Here is a 14,548-nt window from a genome sequence, read left to right as displayed (position 1 = left end):
CAAGTGTAGATCGTAGCTCTTGTGTTCTTAAAAGAACAGATACTACACTTGATCTTAGCCAAAAGGCCGAGAAGCGATAACCAGAATTGGTTTCCGACTACGGTGCCACCCAAGGATTCTGAAAAGTCCATTTGTGGAGATGGCCACCTGGACTCCCGTTAAGAAGACATGCTGTCAACCTCTAGATCCCTCACATGCCTGCACTTTTCGGCTTGCTGCTGCTGCAATCCACGCGTTTTAGATCTGCATAACTCCACCTCTTTTAGCACAGTACCCTCAACCCCCGGCTGTTCCCACCCGCCTCAACACCGTTGGAAGGGAGGAGAACCAATTAAGGCGGGGGGGGGGTGGAACGAGCAGCTGTCTACCCTTAGCAGGAGGGTTGCTGATTAATTACCTCTCCTGCTGCTGCTGCTGCTGGCTGTCCAGCAGCAGACTGAAGGTGGCTGCTGCTGTGCGCAGGTATATAAAGGCTCAGAGCCTATTATGACATGCGCAGCCAGCGTTCCATTGCCACATTCCGTCTACTGCAGGCGGGATACCTGGATGGCTGAATGTCACTGAGAAGCTCACAGAGACCGCCATAAGCAACAGTTTAAAAGAATGCCACAGACTAATCAACCAAACTTTTTGGGTTGGTTTCTCTTTTATAGTCTGCAGGCATTAAATGAAAGAAGTCAGTGTTCCAGCAGAGGGAGACAACGTTTCAGAAAAGGCATTGTAGCAAACCAAAAAAGAAATTTTAAGCGCAGCAGAGTAACCAGCTCACATACCTGTTAGCTCAGGTGAGTTTAAAAGGCTGCTGTTGATAACAAGGGCATTTGCTAAATAGATGGTGTGTGTGCAACAATATACTGAAAGGTCAATTATATTGTGCAGCTTATCTCACCACCTGTAGTTATTTAGGTGAAAGCTCCAAAATGCTTGCCTAATATGTCTGTTTATCCAAAAGGAAGTATAGAGGGAGAGCTAGATAGATAGCATTGCATTACATTACATTACATGGCAATGCAATGCACAGTTGCTGAAGTTGAACCAAAATGAGCTTGTCATCTGGCTTCTGCAACTTTTAACATGAAAAATCCAATGAGGAGAAGAAAAGCAAAGCCAAAGAGTCCATCCCAAAATCCGACAAACAAGCAAAATGAACAAAAAGCATTGAATTCAATTCTTTCTGATTTTAGAAACTGCATTAAAGAAGGGGTGCACCGGTCCTGGAGATACTGCAATACCAGGTCAATGCGTGGAGTGGACAGAGCAAGCTCTTTTTCCATCTCCCTGTTCTAAAAATCCATTTAATATATGGTCCCCAGATAGGGGACGTATCAGATATTAAACTGATAAGAACAGATACTACACTTGATCTTAGCCAAAAGGCCGAGAAGCGATAACCAGAATTGGTTTCCGACTACGGTGCCACCCAAGGATTCTGAAAAGTCCATTTGTGGAGATGGCCACCTGGACTCCCGTTAAGAAGACATGCTGTCAACCTCTAGATCCCTCACATGCCTGCACTTTTCGGCTTGCTGCTGCTGCAATCCACGCGTTTTAGATCTGCATAACTCCACCTCTTTTAGCACAGTACCCTCAACCCCCGGCTGTTCCCACCCGCCTCAACACCGTTGGAAGGGAGGAAAACCAATTAAGGCGGGGGGGGGTGGAACGAGCAGCTGTCTACCCTTAGCAGGAGGGTTGCTGATTAATTACCTCTCCTGCTGCTGCTGCTGCTGGCTGTCCAGCAGCAGACTGAAGGTGGCTGCTGCTGTGCGCAGGTATATAAAGGCTCAGAGCCTATTATGACACGCGCAGCCAGCGTTCCATTGCCACATTCCGTCTACTGCAGGCGGGATACCTGGATGGCTGAATGTCACTGAGAAGCTCACAGAGACCGCCATAAGCAACAGTTTAAAAGAATGCCACAGACTAATCAACCAAACTTTTTGGGTTGGTTTCTCTTTTATAGTCTGCAGGCATTAAATGAAAGAAGTCAGTGTTCCAGCAGAGGGAGACAACGTTTCAGAAAAGGCATTGTAGCAAACCAAAAAAGAAATTTTAAGCGCAGCAGAGTAACCAGCTCACATACCTGTTAGCTCAGGTGAGTTTAAAAGGCTGCTGTTGATAACAAGGGCATTTGCTAAATAGATGGTGTGTGTGCAACAATATACTGAAAGGTCAATTATATTGTGCAGCTTATCTCACCACCTGTAGTTATTTAGGTGAAAGCTCCAAAATGCTTGCCTAATATGTCTGTTTATCCAAAAGGAAGTATAGAGGGAGAGCTAGATAGATAGCATTGCATTACATTACATTACATGGCAATGCAATGCACAGTTGCTGAAGTTGAACCAAAATGAGCTTGTCATCTGGCTTCTGCAACTTTTAACATGAAAAATCCAATGAGGAGAAGAAAAGCAAAGCCAAAGAGTCCATCCCAAAATCCGACAAACAAGCAAAATGAACAAAAAGCATTGAATTCAATTCTTTCTGATTTTAGAAACTGCATTAAAGAAGGGGTGCACCGGTCCTGGAGATACTGCAATACCAGGTCAATGCGTGGAGTGGACAGAGCAAGCTCTTTTTCCATCTCCCTGTTCTAAAAATCCATTTAATATATGGTCCCCAGATAGGGGACGTATCAGATATTAAACTGATAAGAACAGATACTACACTTGATCTTAGCCAAAAGGCCGAGAAGCGATAACCAGAATTGGTTTCCGACTACGGTGCCACCCAAGGATTCTGAAAAGTCCATTTGTGGAGATGGCCACCTGGACTCCCGTTAAGAAGACATGCTGTCAACCTCTAGATCCCTCACATGCCTGCACTTTTCGGCTTGCTGCTGCTGCAATCCACGCGTTTTAGATCTGCATAACTCCACCTCTTTTAGCACAGTACCCTCAACCCCCGGCTGTTCCCACCCACCTCAACACCGTTGGAAGGGAGGAGAACCAATTAAGGCGGGGGGGGGGTGGAACGAGCAGCTGTAAACCCTTAGCAGGAGGGTTGCTGATTAATTACCTCTCCTGCTGCTGCTGCTGCTGGCTGTCCAGCAGCAGACTGAAGGTGGCTGCTGCTGTGCGCAGGTATATAAAGGCTCAGAGCCTATTATGACACGCGCAGCCAGCGTTCCATTGCCACATTCCGTCTACTGCAGGCGGGATACCTGGATGGCTGAATGTCACTGAGAAGCTCACAGAGACCGCCATAAGCAACAGTTTAAAAGAATGCCACAGACTAATCAACCAAACTTTTTGGGTTGGTTTCTCTTTTATAGTCTGCAGGCATTAAATGAAAGAAGTCAGTGTTCCAGCAGAGGGAGACAACGTTTCAGAAAAGGCATTGTAGCAAACCAAAAAAGAAATTTTAAGCGCAGCAGAGTAACCAGCTCACATACCTGTTAGCTCAGGTGAGTTTAAAAGGCTGCTGTTGATAACAAGGGCATTTGCTAAATAGATGGTGTGTGTGCAACAATATACTGAAAGGTCAATTATATTGTGCAGCTTATCTCACCACCTGTAGTTATTTAGGTGAAAGCTCCAAAATGCTTGCCTAATATGTCTGTTTATCCAAAAGGAAGTATAGAGGGAGAGCTAGATAGATAGCATTGCATTACATTACATTACATGGCAATGCAATGCACAGTTGCTGAAGTTGAACCAAAATGAGCTTGTCATCTGGCTTCTGCAACTTTTAACATGAAAAATCCAATGAGGAGAAGAAAAGCAAAGCCAAAGAGTCCATCCCAAAATCCGACAAACAAGCAAAATGAACAAAAAGCATTGAATTCAATTCTTTCTGATTTTAGAAACTGCATTAAAGAAGGGGTGCACCGGTCCTGGAGATACTGCAATACCAGGTCAATGCGTGGAGTGGACAGAGCAAGCTCTTTTTCCATCTCCCTGTTCTAAAAATCCATTTAATATATGGTCCCCAGATAGGGGACGTATCAGATATTAAACTGATAAGAACAGATACTACACTTGATCTTAGCCAAAAGGCCGAGAAGCGATAACCAGAATTGGTTTCCGACTACGGTGCCACCCAAGGATTCTGAAAAGTCCATTTGTGGAGATGGCCTCCTGGACTCCCGTTAAGAAGACATGCTGTCAACCTCTAGATCCCTCACATGCCTGCACTTTTCAGCTTGCTGCTGCTGCAATCCACGCATTTTAGATCTGCATAACTCCACCTCTTTTAGCACAGTACCCTCAACCCCCGGCTGTTCCCACCCGCCTCAACACCGTTGGAAGGGAGGAGAACCAATTAAGGCGGGGGGGGGGGTGGAACGAGCAGCTGTCTACCCTTAGCAGGAGGGTTGCTGATTAATTACCTCTCCTGCTGCTGCTGCTGCTGGCTGTCCAGCAGCAGACTGAAGGTGGCTGCTGCTGTGCGCAGGTATATAAAGGCTCAGAGCCTATTATGACACGCGCAGCCAGCGTTCCATTGCCACATTCCGTCTACTGCAGGCGGGATACCTGGATGGCTGAATGTCACTGAGAAGCTCACAGAGACCGCCATAAGCAACAGTTTAAAAGAATGCCACAGACTAATCAACCAAACTTTTTGGGTTGGTTTCTCTTTTATAGTCTGCAGGCATTAAATGAAAGAAGTCAGTGTTCCAGCAGAGGGAGACAACGTTTCAGAAAAGGCATTGTAGCAAACCAAAAAAGAAATTTTAAGCGCAGCAGAGTAACCAGCTCACATACCTGTTAGCTCAGGTGAGTTTAAAAGGCTGCTGTTGATAACAAGGGCATTTGCTAAATAGATGGTGTGTGTGCAACAATATACTGAAAGGTCAATTATATTGTGCAGCTTATCTCACCACCTGTAGTTATTTAGGTGAAAGCTCCAAAATGCTTGCCTAATATGTCTGTTTATCCAAAAGGAAGTATAGAGGGAGAGCTAGATAGATAGCATTGCATTACATTACATTACATGGCAATGCAATGCACAGTTGATGAAGTTGAACCAAAATGAGCTTGTCATCTGGCTTCTGCAACTTTTAACATGAAAAATCCAATGAGGAGAAGAAAAGCAAAGCCAAAGAGTCCATCCCAAAATCCGACAAACAAGCAAAATGAACAAAAAGCATTGAATTCAATTCTTTCTGATTTTAGAAACTGCATTAAAGAAGGTGTGCACCGGTCCTGGAGATACTGCAATACCAGGTCAATGCGTGGAGTGGACAGAGCAAGCTCTTTTTCCATCTCCCTGTTCTAAAAATCCATTTAATATATGGTCCCCAGATAGGGGACGTATCAGATATTAAACTGATAAGAACAGATACTACACTTGATCTTAGCCAAAAGGCCGAGAAGCGATAACCAGAATTGGTTTCCGACTACGGTGCCACCCAAGGATTCTGAAAAGTCCATTTGTGGAGATGGCCACCTGGACTCCCGTTAAGAAGACATGCTGTCAACCTCTAGATCCCTCACATGCCTGCACTTTTCGGCTTGCTGCTGCTGCAATCCACGCGTTTTAGATCTGCATAACTCCACCTCTTTTAGCACAGTACCCTCAACCCCCGGCTGTTCCCACCCGCCTCAACACCGTTGGAAGGGAGGAGAACCAATTAAGGCGGGGGGGGGGTGGAACGAGCAGCTGTCTACCCTTAGCAGGAGGGTTGCTGATTAATTACCTCTCCTGCTGCTGCTGCTGCTGGCTGTCCAGCAGCAGACTGAAGGTGGCTGCTGCTGTGCGCAGGTATATAAAGGCTCAGAGCCTATTATGACACGCGCAGCCAGCGTTCCATTGCCACATTCCGTCTACTGCAGGCGGGATACCTGGATGGCTGAATGTCACTGAGAAGCTCACAGAGACCGCCATAAGCAACAGTTTAAAAGAATGCCACAGACTAATCAACCAAACTTTTTGGGTTGGTTTCTCTTTTATAGTCTGCAGGCATTAAATGAAAGAAGTCAGTGTTCCAGCAGAGGGAGACAACGTTTCAGAAAAGGCATTGTAGCAAACCAAAAAAGAAATTTTAAGCGCAGCAGAGTAACCAGCTCACATACCTGTTAGCTCAGGTGAGTTTAAAAGGCTGCTGTTGATAACAAGGGCATTTGCTAAATAGATGGTGTGTGTGCAACAATATACTGAAAGGTCAATTATATTGTGCAGCTTATCTCACCACCTGTAGTTATTTAGGTGAAAGCTCCAAAATGCTTGCCTAATATGTCTGTTTATCCAAAAGGAAGTATAGAGGGAGAGCTAGATAGATAGCATTGCATTACATTACATTACATGGCAATGCAATGCACAGTTGCTGAAGTTGAACCAAAATGAGCTTGTCATCTGGCTTCTGCAACTTTTAACATGAAAAATCCAATGAGGAGAAGAAAAGCAAAGCCAAAGAGTCCATCCCAAAATCCGACAAACAAGCAAAATGAACAAAAAGCATTGAATTCAATTCTTTCTGATTTTAGAAACTGCATTAAAGAAGGGGTGCACCGGTCCTGGAGATACTGCAATACCAGGTCAATGCGTGGAGTGGACAGAGCAAGCTCTTTTTCCATCTCCCTGTTCTAAAAATCCATTTAATATATGGTCCCCAGATAGGGGACGTATCAGATATTAAACTGATAAGAACAGATACTACACTTGATCTTAGCCAAAAGGCCGAGAAGCGATAACCAGAATTGGTTTCCGACTACGGTGCCACCCAAGGATTCTGAAAAGTCCATTTGTGGAGATGGCCACCTGGACTCCCGTTAAGAAGACATGCTGTCAACCTCTAGATCCCTCACATGCCTGCACTTTTCGGCTTGCTGCTGCTGCAATCCACGCGTTTTAGATCTGCATAACTTCACCTCTTTTAGCACAGTACCCTCAACCCCCGGCTGTTCCCACCCGCCTCAACACCGTTGGAAGGGAGGAGAACCAATTAAGGCGGGGGGGGGGTGGAACGAGCAGCTGTCTACCCTTAGCAGGAGGGTTGCTGATTAATTACCTCTCCTGCTGCTGCTGCTGCTGGCTGTCCAGCAGCAGACTGAAGGTGGCTGCTGCTGTGCGCAGGTATATAAAGGCTCAGAGCCTATTATGACACGCGCAGCCAGCGTTCCATTGCCACATTCCGTCTACTGCAGGCGGGATACCTGGATGGCTGAATGTCACTGAGAAGCTCACAGAGACCGCCATAAGCAACAGTTTAAAAGAATGCCACAGACTAATCAACCAAACTTTTTGGGTTGGTTTCTCTTTTATAGTCTGCAGGCATTAAATGAAAGAAGTCAGTGTTCCAGCAGAGGGAGACAACGTTTCAGAAAAGGCATTGTAGCAAACCAAAAAAGAAATTTTAAGCGCAGCAGAGTAACCAGCTCACATACCTGTTAGCTCAGGTGAGTTTAAAAGGCTGCTGTTGATAACAAGGGCATTTGCTAAATAGATGGTGTGTGTGCAACAATATACTGAAAGGTCAATTATATTGTGCAGCTTATCTCACCACCTGTAGTTATTTAGGTGAAAGCTCCAAAATGCTTGCCTAATATGTCTGTTTATCCAAAAGGAAGTATAGAGGGAGAGCTAGATAGATAGCATTGCATTACATTACATTACATGGCAATGCAATGCACAGTTGCTGAAGTTGAACCAAAATGAGCTTGTCATCTGGCTTCTGCAACTTTTAACATGAAAAATCCAATGAGGAGAAGAAAAGCAAAGCCAAAGAGTCCATCCCAAAATCCGACAAACAAGCAAAATGAACAAAAAGCATTGAATTCAATTCTTTCTGATTTTAGAAACTGCATTAAAGAAGGGGTGCACCGGTCCTGGAGATACTGCAATACCAGGTCAATGCGTGGAGTGGACAGAGCAAGCTCTTTTTCCATCTCCCTGTTCTAAAAATCCATTTAATATATGGTCCCCAGATAGGGGACGTATCAGATATTAAACTGATAAGAACAGATACTACACTTGATCTTAGCCAAAAGGCCGAGAAGCGATAACCAGAATTGGTTTCCGACTACGGTGCCACCCAAGGATTCTGAAAAGTCCATTTGTGGAGATGGCCACCTGGACTCCCGTTAAGAAGACATGCTGTCAACCTCTAGATCCCTCACATGCCTGCACTTTTCGGCTTGCTGCTGCTGCAATCCACGCGTTTTAGATCTGCATAACTCCACCTCTTTTAGCACAGTACCCTCAACCCCCGGCTGTTCCCACCCACCTCAACACCGTTGGAAGGGAGGAGAACCAATTAAGGCGGGGGGTGGGGGTGGAACGAGCAGCTGTCTACCCTTAGCAGGAGGGTTGCTGATTAATTACCTCTCCTGCTGCTGCTGCTGCTGGCTGTCCAGCAGCAGACTGAAGGTGGCTGCTGCTGTGCGCAGGTATATAAAGGCTCAGAGCCTATTATGACACGCGCAGCCAGCGTTCCATTGCCACATTCCGTCTACTGCAGGCGGGATACCTGGATGGCTGAATGTCACTGAGAAGCTCACAGAGACCGCCATAAGCAACAGTTTAAAAGAATGCCACAGACTAATCAACCAAACTTTTTGGGTTGGTTTCTCTTTAATAGTCTGCAGGCATTAAATGAAAGAAGTCAGTGTTCCAGCAGAGGGAGACAACGTTTCAGAAAAGGCATTGTAGCAAACCAAAAAAGAAATTTTAAGCGCAGCAGAGTAACCAGCTCACATACCTGTTAGCTCAGGTGAGTTTAAAAGGCTGCTGTTGATAACAAGGGCATTTGCTAAATAGATGGTGTGTGTGCAACAATATACTGAAAGGTCAATTATATTGTGCAGCTTATCTCACCACCTGTAGTTATTTAGGTGAAAGCTCCAAAATGCTTGCCTAATATGTCTGTTTATCCAAAAGGAAGTATAGAGGGAGAGCTAGATAGATAGCATTGCATTACATTACATTACATGGCAATGCAATGCACAGTTGCTGAAGTTGAACCAAAATGAGCTTGTCATCTGGCTTCTGCAACTTTTAACATGAAAAATCCAATGAGGAGAAGAAAAGCAAAGCCAAAGAGTCAATCCCAAAATCCGACAAACAAGCAAAATGAACAAAAAGCATTGAATTCAATTCTTTCTGATTTTAGAAACTGCATTAAAGAAGGGGTGCACCGGTCCTGGAGATACTGCAATACCAGGTCAATGCGTGGAGTGGACAGAGCAAGCTCTTTTTCCATCTCCCTGTTCTAAAAATCCATTTAATATATGGTCCCCAGATAGGGGACGTATCAGATATTAAACTGATAAGAACAGATACTACACTTGATCTTAGCCAAAAGGCCGAGAAGCGATAACCAGAATTGGTTTCCGACTACGGTGCCACCCAAGGATTCTGAAAAGTCCATTTGTGGAGATGGCCACCTGGACTCCCGTTAAGAAGACATGCTGTCAACCTCTAGATCCCTCACATGCCTGCACTTTTCGGCTTGCTGCTGCTGCAATCCACGCGTTTTAGATCTGCATAACTCCACCTCTTTTAGCACAGTACCCTCAACCCCCGGCTGTTCCCACCCGCCTCAACACCGTTGGAAGGGAGGAGAACCAATTAAGGCGGGGGGGGGGGTGGAACGAGCAGCTGTCTACCCTTAGCAGGAGGGTTGCTGATTAATTACCTCTCCTGCTGCTGCTGCTGCTGGCTGTCCAGCAGCAGACTGAAGGTGGCTGCTGCTGTGCGCAGGTATATAAAGGCTCAGAGCCTATTATGACACGCGCAGCCAGCGTTCCATTGCCACATTCCGTCTACTGCAGGCGGGATACCTGGATGGCTGAATGTCACTGAGAAGCTCACAGAGACCGCCATAAGCAACAGTTTAAAAGAATGCCACAGACTAATCAACCAAACTTTTTGGGTTGGTTTCTCTTTTATAGTCTGCAGGCATTAAATGAAAGAAGTCAGTGTTCCAGCAGAGGGAGACAACGTTTCAGAAAAGGCATTGTAGCAAACCAAAAAAGAAATTTTAAGCGCAGCAGAGTAACCAGCTCACATACCTGTTAGCTCAGGTGAGTTTAAAAGGCTGCTGTTGATAACAAGGGCATTTGCTAAATAGATGGTGTGTGTGCAACAATATACTGAAAGGTCAATTATATTGTGCAGCTTATCTCACCACCTGTAGTTATTTAGGTGAAAGCTCCAAAATGCTTGCCTAATATGTCTGTTTATCCAAAAGGAAGTATAGAGGGAGAGCTAGATAGATAGCATTGCATTACATTACATTACATGGCAATGCAATGCACAGTTGCTGAAGTTGAACCAAAATGAGCTTGTCATCTGGCTTCTGCAACTTTTAACATGAAAAATCCAATGAGGAGAAGAAAAGCAAAGCCAAAGAGTCCATCCCAAAATCCGACAAACAAGCAAAATGAACAAAAAGCATTGAATTCAATTCTTTCTGATTTTAGAAACTGCATTAAAGAAGGGGTGCACCGGTCCTGGAGATACTGCAATACCAGGTCAATGCGTGGAGTGGACAGAGCAAGCTCTTTTTCCATCTCCCTGTTCTAAAAATCCATTTAATATATGGTCCCCAGATAGGGGACGTATCAAATATTAAACTGATAAGAACAGATACTACACTTGATCTTAGCCAAAAGGCCGAGAAGCGATAACCAGAATTGGTTTCCGACTACGGTGCCACCCAAGGATTCTGAAAAGTCCATTTGTGGAGATGGCCACCTGGACTCCCGTTAAGAAGACATGCTGTCAACCTCTAGATCCCTCACATGCCTGCACTTTTCGGCTTGCTGCTGCTGCAATCCACGCGTTTTAGATCTGCATAACTCCACCTCTTTTAGCACAGTACCCTCAACCCCCGGCTGTTCCCACCCGCCTCAACACCGTTGGAAGGGAGGAGAACCAATTAAGGCGGGGGGGGGGTGGAACGAGCAGCTGTCTACCCTTAGCAGGAGGGTTGCTGATTAATTACCTCTCCTGCTGCTGCTGCTGCTGGCTGTCCAGCAGCAGACTGAAGGTGGCTGCTGCTGTGCGCAGGTATATAAAGGCTCAGAGCCTATTATGACACGCGCAGCCAGCGTTCCATTGCCACATTCCGTCTACTGCAGGCGGGATACCTGGATGGCTGAATGTCACTGAGAAGCTCACAGAGACCGCCATAAGCAACAGTTTAAAAGAATGCCACAGACTAATCAACCAAACTTTTTGGGTTGGTTTCTCTTTTATAGTCTGCAGGCATTAAATGAAAGAATTCAGTGTTCCAGCAGAGGGAGACAACGTTTCAGAAAAGGCATTGTAGCAAACCAAAAAAGAAATTTTAAGCGCAGCAGAGTAACCAGCTCACATACCTGTTAGCTCAGGTGAGTTTAAAAGGCTGCTGTTGATAACAAGGGCATTTGCTAAATAGATGGTGTGTGTGCAACAATATACTGAAAGGTCAATTATATTGTGCAGCTTATCTCACCACCTGTTGTTATTTAGGTGAAAGCTCCAAAATGCTTGCCTAATATGTCTGTTTATCCAAAATGAAGTATAGAGGGAGAGCTAGATAGATAGCATTGCATTACATTACATTACATGGCAATGCAATGCACAGTTGCTGAAGTTGAACCAAAATGAGCTTGTCATCTGGCTTCTGCAACTTTTAACATGAAAAATCCAATGAGGAGAAGAAAAGCAAAGCCAAAGAGTCCATCCCAAAATCCGACAAACAAGCAAAATGAACAAAAAGCATTGAATTCAATTCTTTCTGATTTTAGAAACTGCATTAAAGAAGGGGTGCACCGGTCCTGGAGATACTGCAATACCAGGTCAATGCGTGGAGTGGACAGAGCAAGCTCTTTTTCCATCTCCCTGTTCTAAAAATCCATTTAATATATGGTCCCCAGATAGGGGACGTATCAGATATTAAACTGATAAGAACAGATACTACACTTGATCTTAGCCAAAAGGCCGAGAAGCGATAACCAGAATTGGTTTCCGACTACGGTGCCACCCAAGGATTCTGAAAAGTCCATTTGTGGAGATGGCCACCTGGACTCCCGTTAAGAAGACATGCTGTCAACCTCTAGATCCCTCACATGCCTGCACTTTTCGGCTTGCTGCTGCTGCAATCCACGCGTTTTAGATCTGCATAACTCCACCTCTTTTAGCACAGTACCCTCAACCCCCGGCTGTTCCCACCCGCCTCAACACCGTTGGAAGGGAGGAGAACCAATTAAGGCGGGGGGGGGGTGGAACGAGCAGCTGTCTACCCTTAGCAGGAGGGTTGCTGATTAATTACCTCTCATGCTGCTGCTGCTGCTGGCTGTCCAGCAGCAGACTGAAGGTGGCTGCTGCTGTGCGCAGGTATATAAAGGCTCAGAGCCTATTATGACACGCGCAGCCAGCGTTCCATTGCCACATTCCGTCTACTGCAGGCGGGATACCTGGATGGCTGAATGTCACTGAGAAGCTCACAGAGACCGCCATAAGCAACAGTTTAAAAGAATGCCACAGACTAATCAACCAAACTTTTTGGTTTGGTTTCTCTTTTATAGTCTGCAGGCATTAAATGAAAGAAGTCAGTGTTCCAGCAGAGGGAGACAACGTTTCAGAAAAGGCATTGTAGCAAACCAAAAAAGAAATTTTAAGCGCAGCAGAGTAACCAGCTCACATACCTGTTAGCTCAGGTGAGTTTAAAAGGCTGCTGTTGACAACAAGGGCATTTGCTAAATAGATGGTGTGTGTGCAACAATATACTGAAAGGTCAATTATATTGTGCAGCTTATCTCACCACCTGTAGTTATTTAGGTGAAAGCTCCAAAATGCTTGCCTAATATGTCTGTTTATCCAAAAGGAAGTATAGAGGGAGAGCTAGATAGATAGCATTGGATTACATTACATGGCAATGCAATGCACAGTTGCTGAAGTTGAACCAAAATGAGCTTGTCATCTGGCTTCTGCAACTTTTAACATGAAAAATCCAATGAGGAGAAGAAAAGCAAAGCCAAAGAGTCCATCCCAAAATCCGACAAACAAGCAAAATGAACAAAAAGCATTGAATTCAATTCTTTCTGATTTTAGAAACTGCATTAAAGAAGGGGTGCACCGGTCCTGGAGATACTGCAATACCAGGTCAATGCGTGGAGTGGACAGAGCAAGCTCTTTTTCCATCTCCCTGTTCTAAAAATCCATTTAATATATGGTCCCCAGATAGGGGACGTATCAGATATTAAACTGATAAGAACAGATACTACACTTGATCTTAGCCAAAAGGCCGAGAAGCGATAACCAGAATTGGTTTCCGACTACGGTGCCACCCAAGGATTCTGAAAAGTCCATTTGTGGAGATGGCCACCTGGACTCCCGTTAAGAAGACATGCTGTCAACCTCTAGATCCCTCACATGCCTGCACTTTTCGGCTTGCTGCTGCTGCAATCCACGCGTTTTAGATCTGCATAACTCCACCTCTTTTAGCACAGTACCCTCAACCCCCGGCTGTTCCCACCCGCCTCAACACCGTTGGAAGGGAGGAGAACCAATTAAGGCGGGGGGGGGGGGGTGGAACGAGCAGCTGTCTACCCTTAGCAGGAGGGTTGCTGATTAATTACCTCTCCTGCTGCTGCTGCTGCTGGCTGTCCAGCAGCAGACTGAAGGTGGCTGCTGCTGTGCGCAGGTATATAAAGGCTCAGAGCCTATTATGACACGCGCAGCCAGCGTTCCATTGCCACATTCCGTCTACTGCAGGCGGGATACCTGGATGGCTGAATGTCACTGAGAAGCTCACAGAGACCGCCATAAGCAACAGTTTAAAAGAATGCCACAGACTAATCAACCAAACTTTTTGGGTTGGTTTCTCTTTTATAGTCTGCAGGCATTAAATGAAAGAAGTCAGTGTTCCAGCAGAGGGAGACAACGTTTCAGAAAAGGCATTGTAGCAAACCAAAAAAGAAATTTTAAGCGCAGCAGAGTAACCAGCTCACATACCTGTTAGCTCAGGTGAGTTTAAAAGGCTGCTGTTGATAACAAGGGCATTTGCTAAATAGATGGTGTGTGTGCAACAATATACTGAAAGGTCAATTATATTGTGCAGCTTATCTCACCACCTGTAGTTATTTAGGTGAAAGCTCCAAAATGCTTGCCTAATATGTCTGTTTATCCAAAAGGAAGTATAGAGGGAGAGCTAGATAGATAGCATTGCATTACATTACATTACATGGCAATGCAATGCACAGTTGCTGAAGTTGAACCAAAATGAGCTTGTCATCTGGCTTCTGCAACTTTTAACATGAAAAATCCAATGAGGAGAAGAAAAGCAAAGCCAAAGAGTCCATCCCAAAATCCGACAAACAAGCAAAATGAACAAAAAGCATTGAATTCAATTCTTTCTGATTTTAGAAACTGCATTAAAGAAGGGGTGCACCGGTCCTGGAGATACTGCAATACCAGGTCAATGCGTGGAGTGGACAGAGCAAGCTCTTTTTCCATCTCCCTGTTCTAAAAATCCATTTAATATATGGTCCCCAGATAGGGGACGTATCAGATATTAAACTGATAAGAACAGATACTACACTTGATCTTAGCCAAAAGGCCGAGAAGCGATAACCAGAATTGGTTTCCGACTACGGTGCCACCCAAGGATTCTGAAAAG

At 45.1% G+C, this 14,548-nt stretch overlaps 11 non-coding genes and 1 pseudogene across 11 annotated transcripts; all 12 read right to left on the bottom strand.

Annotated features, from left to right (window-relative positions):
- LOC141196429 (U2 spliceosomal RNA) lies at positions 1–78 on the bottom strand (annotated as a pseudogene).
- A 1,120-nt stretch (positions 79–1,198) lies between these two features.
- On the bottom strand, positions 1,199–1,389 carry LOC141196798 (U2 spliceosomal RNA). Its single transcript, XR_012269193.1, has one exon. It is a non-coding gene; the product is annotated as a U2 spliceosomal RNA (small nuclear RNA).
- A 1,119-nt stretch (positions 1,390–2,508) lies between these two features.
- Positions 2,509–2,699, bottom strand: LOC141196797 (U2 spliceosomal RNA). The gene has a single exon (XR_012269192.1). It is a non-coding gene; the product is annotated as a U2 spliceosomal RNA (small nuclear RNA).
- Positions 2,700–3,819: 1,120 nt separating this feature from the next.
- Positions 3,820–4,010, bottom strand: LOC141196795 (U2 spliceosomal RNA). Its single transcript, XR_012269191.1, has one exon. It is a non-coding gene; the product is annotated as a U2 spliceosomal RNA (small nuclear RNA).
- A 1,121-nt stretch (positions 4,011–5,131) lies between these two features.
- On the bottom strand, positions 5,132–5,322 carry LOC141195781 (U2 spliceosomal RNA). The gene has a single exon (XR_012268358.1). It is a non-coding gene; the product is annotated as a U2 spliceosomal RNA (small nuclear RNA).
- Positions 5,323–6,442: 1,120 nt separating this feature from the next.
- Positions 6,443–6,633, bottom strand: LOC141196794 (U2 spliceosomal RNA). The gene has a single exon (XR_012269190.1). It is a non-coding gene; the product is annotated as a U2 spliceosomal RNA (small nuclear RNA).
- Positions 6,634–7,753: 1,120 nt separating this feature from the next.
- LOC141196793 (U2 spliceosomal RNA) lies at positions 7,754–7,944 on the bottom strand. The gene has a single exon (XR_012269189.1). It is a non-coding gene; the product is annotated as a U2 spliceosomal RNA (small nuclear RNA).
- A 1,122-nt stretch (positions 7,945–9,066) lies between these two features.
- LOC141196791 (U2 spliceosomal RNA) lies at positions 9,067–9,257 on the bottom strand. Its single transcript, XR_012269187.1, has one exon. It is a non-coding gene; the product is annotated as a U2 spliceosomal RNA (small nuclear RNA).
- A 1,121-nt stretch (positions 9,258–10,378) lies between these two features.
- LOC141196003 (U2 spliceosomal RNA) lies at positions 10,379–10,569 on the bottom strand. The gene has a single exon (XR_012268572.1). It is a non-coding gene; the product is annotated as a U2 spliceosomal RNA (small nuclear RNA).
- A 1,120-nt stretch (positions 10,570–11,689) lies between these two features.
- LOC141196790 (U2 spliceosomal RNA) lies at positions 11,690–11,880 on the bottom strand. The gene has a single exon (XR_012269186.1). It is a non-coding gene; the product is annotated as a U2 spliceosomal RNA (small nuclear RNA).
- Positions 11,881–12,995: 1,115 nt separating this feature from the next.
- Positions 12,996–13,186, bottom strand: LOC141196789 (U2 spliceosomal RNA). Its single transcript, XR_012269185.1, has one exon. It is a non-coding gene; the product is annotated as a U2 spliceosomal RNA (small nuclear RNA).
- A 1,123-nt stretch (positions 13,187–14,309) lies between these two features.
- LOC141196788 (U2 spliceosomal RNA) lies at positions 14,310–14,500 on the bottom strand. Its single transcript, XR_012269184.1, has one exon. It is a non-coding gene; the product is annotated as a U2 spliceosomal RNA (small nuclear RNA).
- Positions 14,501–14,548: the final 48 nt, after the last annotated feature.

Source organism: Phyllobates terribilis, unplaced genomic scaffold (genome assembly GCF_046119375.1).
Source record: "Phyllobates terribilis strain yellow unplaced genomic scaffold, ASM4611937v1 Scaffold_74__1_contigs__length_7073193, whole genome shotgun sequence".
Classification (NCBI taxonomy): domain Eukaryota; kingdom Metazoa; phylum Chordata; class Amphibia; order Anura; family Dendrobatidae; genus Phyllobates; species Phyllobates terribilis.
Note: the sequence above shows the minus strand (reverse complement) of the source record. Positions and strands in the feature narration are given on the sequence as shown.